We start from the raw sequence: 8834 nt of genomic DNA, 5'->3' as shown, positions 1-8834 counted from the left end.
TAAGGAGGGATTAATAGGTATGAAGTCATAGAAACTACTAGCAGGCAAACAGAAAAGCAGAAATATAAAAAAAAATATTTACACAAAAACATTTTATGTGACTGAATTTGTATAAATATTTTAATTACCATGGATAAATGTTTATGTTAACTTTATACATCTTAGATATAGTGATATTTAGTAAGAAAATGACTCCTCTATAAGGAGACATGAACTCTAGCATCAAAGCTTTCTACTATGTGTCCATTTCTCTATATCATGGGCTAGGAATGCTGGATCTTCCTGAGAAAAGGAAGCTATCCCAGAATTGCTTTTGAGATTTGTTTAAAGTTATATAATCCATGAATTGCCAAATACATATACATCTTGTTTTCTTAATATATTCACTATTTCCTCTTTATCTTTCAAGATAAACCCTTAATTACAGCTTGTAACATCCTAGAAGTCAGGTTTCTGTCTCTTGTATCCAGCACGTAGTAAGGACTTGATAAATAATTTTTGAGTGAATAAATGAGATACATCAATGTCTTCTGGTCTTCCCAGTGTCAATTATTCCATAGCATATATTTCTTTTCTTTTAAAAAAATTACATTAATTACAGAGAGTAAGGGAGAGGGAGAGAGAAACAGAAACATCAGTGATGAGAGAATCATTGGTTGATCGGTTGCCTCCTGCAAGACTGAAATCAGGGTTTAAATTACGACTCTTACTAAAGATTATTAAGAAAATAAAATATCTGTGTATACTTACTGCTTCTATTGTTCAGTTAACTGGGATATACTGGGAACTAGACTATGTTAAGACCTAGGTAGTAGAGGAATTGAGATGCCACCATTAAGTGGCATCAGGGATGATTGCAATTTCCTGGAACAGGTGTCTGGCCCTGGTTATATTAGAATCATCTGGGATAGACTCTACGTATATCAGCAATAGTGCCAGAGTTAGTGTGGGATAAGTGCAGATATGTAGCATAGAGGCTTGGAGTCCGGTTGAATGTAGAAGAGCAGTAGGAATTGAAGGTGGGTTGCAACAGGGATATGAGACAGAACTCAGAGGAACATATAGTCGTGAAGTGCCATGCCACATTTTATTTTTCCAAATGAGTTGCCTATGAATTTGGTGATATAGGTGGAGCTGTTAGATTTGTTCTCACTGAAGTGCATATTTCTAGTGAAGGAGGTGATATAATCTATTCTATTGATTGGGAGAGGGAATGCAAAAATGAGGGAGGTATATAGGTGCTTGAGATGTAAATGCTGTAGGTACCCATCAAATAAGTGTAGCTTAAAAAAAAAAGGATTCTACAAGTTACCTGTTTCAAATTTTGAATAGAGAGAGGTTTGTTAGTTAGTTTGGATGTGTTTTAATTAGTAAAGACAAGCACACACACACACACATGCACATAAATAAGCAACTCTCTGAACAAATCATGTCCCTTTTGGGATGAACCCAAACCCTAAAATTATTTCCAGCGTAACTGGAAAGTTCAGATTTCTCAAAGGAAGGAAGGTAAAGTTAGTTACTCTCCCACCTTCTTTTCCACTTTCCTTTCTAATTTCACATCCTAGTTTCTGCTCTGACTTCTCAACCACATGTAGCTCTTTCGCTTTGGCTTGGGGCGACATCCCTCTTCTCTGGAAATGGTCCGAATCCTTCTGCTCCACCCTCTGCCAGTGTCCTTTTTTAACCCCAAGGTGGAAAGGACGAAGAGCCTTCTGGAAAATGTTGTTCTTTTGAACAATTTTCAAGGCCTTCTGACTAATTAAAGCTTTCACCACTTAACATAATGCTCATTAGATGCAAGCTACTGTCCACTACTCTATTATGGTTAGCACAGGAATTGTCCAGTAAAGCAGTATGGATTCCTCACTGTACCTCGCCAAGAAAACAGTTCCTGTGGCTTATTGGTCTTCAAGGGAACTGTCAGAAATGTATCTCAGAGCCACACATTTGCCAATGCAGCCCTGAACTGGGGTGATTATTTGCTATCAATGGAGATTAGCATTGGGTTTTGGATAATGACATAGCTGTGGATGCTATATGAGATTCCATATATGGTTTTACCCTTTTATGTTAAAAATGTAAAAAATGTGTTAAGTCACATCAAGAAGCTGATATTTAATGGTACAAAATTAAACACTTATGTTTTACAGCTCAGGGACAGTAAACTCCCATGTCTTTGGTAGTGACTTTATTTTGTCCATAAAGCTGCTCAATTAGTGTAACTAACATATCTGCTTTGGAAACATTCTTGAACCTCAAATTGCCTCCAAACTCCCATTCCCCTGGCTCCCAATTTATCCTTTTTCCCCAACAAAAATGTAGGAGTCTATGTTACACATTAGCACATCAGCAGTATTTTAAGATGATTTACAGATCGCTTAAGTGAAAAGTGCACTTTTCAAACTCCATGGCCGGAAACTCCCTTGAGCTTTAAGTTAGTCCTGGCTTTCTGAAATCTCATTGACATAAAATATCCGGTGCATCAGTTGTAAATAGTTTTCTGGACATGATTTTTAATAGGCCCACATGCTGCTGCTAATCAATAAACTATTTTAATTGAAACAATAGCATAGAGTATTTTTTTTTCTTTTCTTAAGGACAGGTATTCTGGTTGGTAAGAATGTATATACCTGTGACAACGGGTAGTTTAACATAGCATTTGTTGCTTTGGCATGCAACAGTGAGTGTGATACAAATAATTTCATTCCTTCACAGTCATACATGAGGGAAAAGTTCAAGGTGAATTTAACATTACAAAAACATTTGTGGTTGTACAACGAATAGTAGGTATTAGTAATTTTTGCTAGTAGCAAAATGGCAGTTACTGAAACTTTTGTAAATATCCTTGGGTACTTAAGCAATGCACACATGGATTTTATTTATGATGCTTTTCAATAACCCTGAACGTGGAATCAGTTGGCTGTACTGTACAAAACAATAGTAAGACCACCCAGGATGAAGTGAAAAATAAATCTTAGAAATATATGGCATGTACACATGTGTACGCTTTTAATGTTGGTTGTGTTTTTGAGTATTGCAATTTGATGGCACCATTTTTTAAAGGAAATAGCCTTTGATTATTATTTTTGCTAAATTGAAAAAAATTAATTATAAAAGGTTTTTTGGCCTGGCTGGCGTAATTCAGAGGTTGATCATCGACCTATGAACCGGGAGGTCATGGTTCGATTCCAGATCAGGGCACATACCCGGGTTGGAACTTCAGATCCCCAGTGTGGGGTTTGCAGGAGGCAGCTGATCAATGATTCCTTCTCATCATTGATGTCCCTATTTTCCCCTCTCCTTCCCTCTCTGAAATAAATAAAACTAATTAAAAGGTAAAAATAAAACCTAGATGAAACTATTTATAAAGTTGAGGTTTTCCTATTCTCTATTTTATAAAAGACAACAATAACAACAACCTAAACTAGAACAGGAAGCCTCACTTTTGAAAGGTGAATAGCAGAAATATCTTCTAACAGGAATTCCCCCACTTCCAATTCTGCCTGAGTCATTGATGGGTAAATATTATTTAAAACACAACTTTCTGTAATTTCAACAAAAATCATTTTCATAATATGTAATAATTACTCTTCAGCAATAGTCTAAATCAGTGGTCAGCAAACTGTGAGCCAGTGAAGTCTGGCAAAATCAGCCATGAAATGCAATAAGAATGACCTAAATCTGTGCCTCTGAAAGAGAATGAGATGCAAATCTGAAGAAATGAATCACTTAGCACACTGCTGCTGGAACATTCATGCATACAAAAATCTAAGGATTTTGCCAATTCTGAATCAGTTCTAACTCAGGAAGTCTGGGGTGGGTCAAAGGTATCTATTTCTCATAAGCTCTCAGGTGACTTCTGTAGTCCACACTTTGTCCAGATGTGTCTAGTAGCTGGTTGACCAAAGTAGACAAGATCAATAGCATATCCCTGGGATCTCCAGGAGAGAAAAAAGAGGAAGTGAACTGGAACCCACTCATCTGATAATAAAAGTGACGAAGGGCAGTGTTCCTTTATGCTTTTACTTCTTTGAAGATCAATGCATTTTCTTCGTACTCTCGCAGCTTTTGAGATTTTTCTGCTCCTTATGCTTTTAAAATGTCTTTTGAGTACTCTCTTCTAGCCTTGTAGTCTTCTGTTAAATATGTTCTGTCATTATGAGGCCAATGAGTAAAAGTTGAATGTAGAAGGCAGGCTGAGTTGTAGTCAGTTCAAGACATTTAAACATAGCAGGACTGATCAGAAGCACAGAGAAACACAGAGCTTAAAAAGATATCAAGAGGAGACCTAGGCCCTGGCTGGGTAGTTCAGTCAGTTAGAGGGTTGTTCCATTACACCAAGATTGTAGGTTTGAGCCCTGGTCAAGGCACATGCAAGCAACAAGCAAGGAATACATTAAAAAAAAAATTGGAATAAAAAATTGATCTCTCTATTTTCTACTTTATCTCTCTCTCTAAAATCAATTACAAATAAAAACTAAAAACAGCCGGGACTGGTTTGGCTCAGTGGATAGAGCGTCGGCCTGTGGACTGAAAGGTCCTGGGTTCGATCCTGGTCAAGTGCATGTACCTTGGTTGCAGGCACATCCCCAGAAGGGGGTGTGCAAGAGGCAGCCGGTTGATGATTCTCATCGATGTTTCTAACTCTCTATCCCTCTCTCTTCCTCTCTGTGAAAAATCAATAAAATATATTAAAAAAAAACCAATAAAACAAAAACAAAAACAAAAACAAAACCCTAAAAACAAAAGAGAGATACCTAGACTGAAGACATACCAGTAAAAGAAAGTCTAGTTCACTATTCTCTGAAAATTATCTTTAGGGCTACCATGAATTTATATACTGCCCATTAAGTTTTGACATAAATGCTTTTTAAAAAAAGTTATGGACAGTATAAAATACCTTCGTACAATCCTTCTTTTTTCCACCTACCAGCTTGTCTAATATATAGAGTAGTCTTTCCTGGGGACCAGCCCAGATGGTATCTTAAAGTTTCTATGAATGGAATAATCCTTCCTCAAAGCCTACCTTGTTATTTCATGTCTTTATGCTGCTTTTCATCAATATCCAAGAAAGTTAAAGCTGAAAAATGACAAAACTTCAAACAAAAGCAATTATTTTAAAAGAATTACCAAATAATTGAAGCCTATCAGTGTTCACACTTTGGGGACTTTTATCCTTTCCTGCCAGACCTTGAAGTTTGTCAGATTTTGCTGAGACCTTCATATTAGTGAACATCTGGAGCATGTCATAGTTTGGTCTTATTTTTGCCTAAGAGTTTCTTTGTGGGTTTGCCTCCCACAACACATATGGTTTATTTCTTACATTTATCCTTAGCTTGGCAGGGTTTTTTGATGGCATGTCTCCTTTCATCTCTACTTTTAAAAGGAGCGATCTTGCATAAATTATTATCTTTTTAGGTGTGAATTATGATAGTGCTTTTTTTTTCATGTGTTCTTTATAGACTATGAATAAATGTCTGCTCTTACATTTTCTTTCTGTAAATGATGAAGACATTACAAGAAATATAATTTTTTCTATACTCAGTTTTTCAACTTAATTCTGTTTTTGACAGTTATTCATCAGCAATCACTTAGACTATGTCTCATTATTTTTATATATGGGGTTCTACTTAATGTAATCTAGTTTATTTGAGATTATATGAAAATACTTATGTGATTTTCTGGAATATAGTTTGTAAAATAATGTATAGAGATGTGTTTTTTTTCCACACACATCTCCAGGCTTGAAAATGCTAACTTTGAAAACTAAGTACAAGTGAGTACTTTTAGTACAAAACAATTGGCTAACTCACTTTTAGAATACATCCTTTGGGGTGATGATGGTAGACAGTAGCCCTCAAAATTAGAAATCAAAAGTTGATCTAATTAAAAATTAAGGTAAATGTGTTGATATAGTAATTGAATGGTATTTTATGAGAGGATAAAAGATAAACTCTAAGTTCTTTATCTTTAACTGGGTGTCCCATAAAACTTATCTGGAGAATTTTTGTGGGAAAAGGCATGTAGAAAAGTGCTTAAATGACTAATATGACTGAAATTATTGTCATTGTTACAATTTAGAATTTTTGAAATTTTCTTATATGCTCTTTTAATTTGATATTCTTATGTTAAATCATCTAGATATATGTACAAAGTACACACATAAATACATAATATATTATGTATTAGAAAGTAGTAATTTAATCAAAAGTACTTAGAAAGTTGATATAGCTATATACTTTTATCAAAATATAATTTTGAAGTTTGCTTCACAAAATAATTCACTTCTAATTATTATAAATTGAATATTATAAAATCATATTAAAATAAATCAGGCTTTATAAATACATATATTGATATAATTCAAAAATATTTTTTATTTTGTTTATATAATTAAATATGTGAAGAAACCTCAATTGTATCAATTAAAGTATTCTTTTTTGGCCTGAATTCAACTTAAGAAAGATGCATAAAGAAACCAATACTTTTACTTTATGTTTTTTGTTATAAGAGATAAATTATAGACATCACTTTGAGTATTTTATAACTGAACACTTGACCAACATTTCATATTAATTAATATCTTATAATTCTTATATCACCAAGTGCCCATGTTAACAATTGCTTTCCTAAATATACATTGTTTTCAGATGATCTAAACTAAAATAATACTTACTGCATTAGCAATTTATTAAAACTTTTGTAGATTACTTACTTCACTATATGATACAACATGTTGAAAAAAGATTCTGTTCTAATTGGATCAAATAAAAATATTTTAATCTGGTGCTTAAAATTTGCCGAATATTTGCAGTATGTTAAATCTATTTTAAAAAATATATTTTATTGATTATTTTTACAGAGAGGAAGAGAGAGAGGGATAGAGAATTAGAAACATTGATGAGAAACATCAATCAGCTGCCTCTTGCACACTCCATACTGGGGATATGCCCGCAATCAAGGTTTATGCCCTTGACTGGAATCGAATCTGGGACCTTTCAGTCTACAGGCTAACACTCTATCTACTGAGCCAAACCAGTTTCGGCTGGATGTTAAATCTAGATAAGCCATTTTATTACATTTCTCTCCTGAAAAGCTGGGATAATAAAATTATTCTACTTCATATAAGGAAGATCAATTAGATCATGAACATACCTTGAACATCATGAAGAGATATAAAAATGTAATATACTATCGTCAAACAGAAGCTTTAATAAGTTTTATTACACTTCTGCTTCTATTGATTTTATTTACTATTATATTAAACTAGAGGCCCACTGTATGGATTTGTGCACTGTTGGGGGGCGTGGCCTGAGGGGATCAGCCTGCTGTGGACTGCCTCTCATTTTAGTCAGCTGTTCATCTTGGTCTTTCTGCTGTTGGGTCACTGGGTTTTTATATATATATTGATTATAATATAATACAGTGTAATATATACTAAAGTTTCTATTGTTAGATTTAATATGTTGATGTTAATCAGATAATTTTATAAAAACATAAACATTTACTTTAAACAAGTTAAAATATTACTTCTCAATAATAAATATAGAGCTACCTGATATACATAATTTTAGTAAACACTGTCTAATGACAAAGAGGAGCTTAGAAAGAGATCAGTATGGAAAAAAATTGCAGATTATATTCCAATCTCCATTTAGGGTAAGAGGATATATTACTTTTTGAAAGATAAGAAAATTTTAAGTTTAGGGTATTTGTTGTTTGTTCTTTTTAATTTTTAGAGGGTTTAAAAAGTTAAAGGAGAAACCTTAATAGTGGCAAGTTTTTAACATCAATGACTAGACTATTGTTTTGATAAAAATGTAATGATATTGGAATGAATATTTACTCAAACTTTTCTGAGTGAATATATTTAATAATTGTAAGAACTCAATATAATATTTGATAGTTGACTTTTCCATATGGATACCAGATTTTATTTTTGATGTAGTATAATATTTACTAGATAATAATTTAACCTGCTTCCCAAACTAAATAAAATGTAACTTTTTTTCAGCACACATACCCTTAGGGTCAAAAGCAATGCAAGAAGAAAATGAGCAATGTTTCTGAAATTGGCAGATGCCAATAATGCAAATTTGAACACAGATGTACCATTTTTATTAAGTATCTAAATTTAAATAGAATTTATTTAATGGTATATTGAGATCCATGTTAATTTGTTTATCAGCCACTTAAAACACTGCATAACATATTTAAAGATTAATAAAACTATTTTTTTTTAAATTCAGGCAAATTAAAAAAAAATCCTGAAGTGGAAAAGCTGTTTGTGTTTAGTCACACAACTTTGTCTGAAAATGCTTAAGCTTCTGTAAATGTATTTATATATAAAAATGGGTTAAAACATCATAAACTGGGCTACACAAATGACATGGATTTTTAAAAATGTCTTTACTTGAGGTATAATGTTTCAGCAAAATGTACAAAGAAAGGATGAAAGTTGAGACTTTAAAACTACCCAAGTTGTGATGATTTGAGTACATTTATAAAAACTTTTACGTAGGTACTGTATAAATAAACAGTGTGTCTACAAGTATAATGTTTACATTAAAAGAAATAAAATACATTCTCTTGTTATATGAGAAAACCTTGACAGTTTAATATAATGGTAATGTGAAGTTGACAAATTCAAGATGTGGCCAGGCCTCCTCACTTTTTAAAAAACTTTTTTTTTTTTTGCATGTGTGTAAAAATAAGTCTTTGTCAGCTATATATGCTAAACTCATTTGCATCATTGTTTAGCCCTGAAATACTCCATCTAGGGTAACCATGAACAAATACAAAGCTTCATATTTTAATATTTTTGTTGAAAT

This window comes from Pipistrellus kuhlii, unplaced genomic scaffold, assembly GCF_014108245.1.
Source record: "Pipistrellus kuhlii isolate mPipKuh1 unplaced genomic scaffold, mPipKuh1.p scaffold_m20_p_10, whole genome shotgun sequence".
Lineage (NCBI taxonomy): Eukaryota > Metazoa > Chordata > Mammalia > Chiroptera > Vespertilionidae > Pipistrellus > Pipistrellus kuhlii.
Note: the sequence above shows the minus strand (reverse complement) of the source record.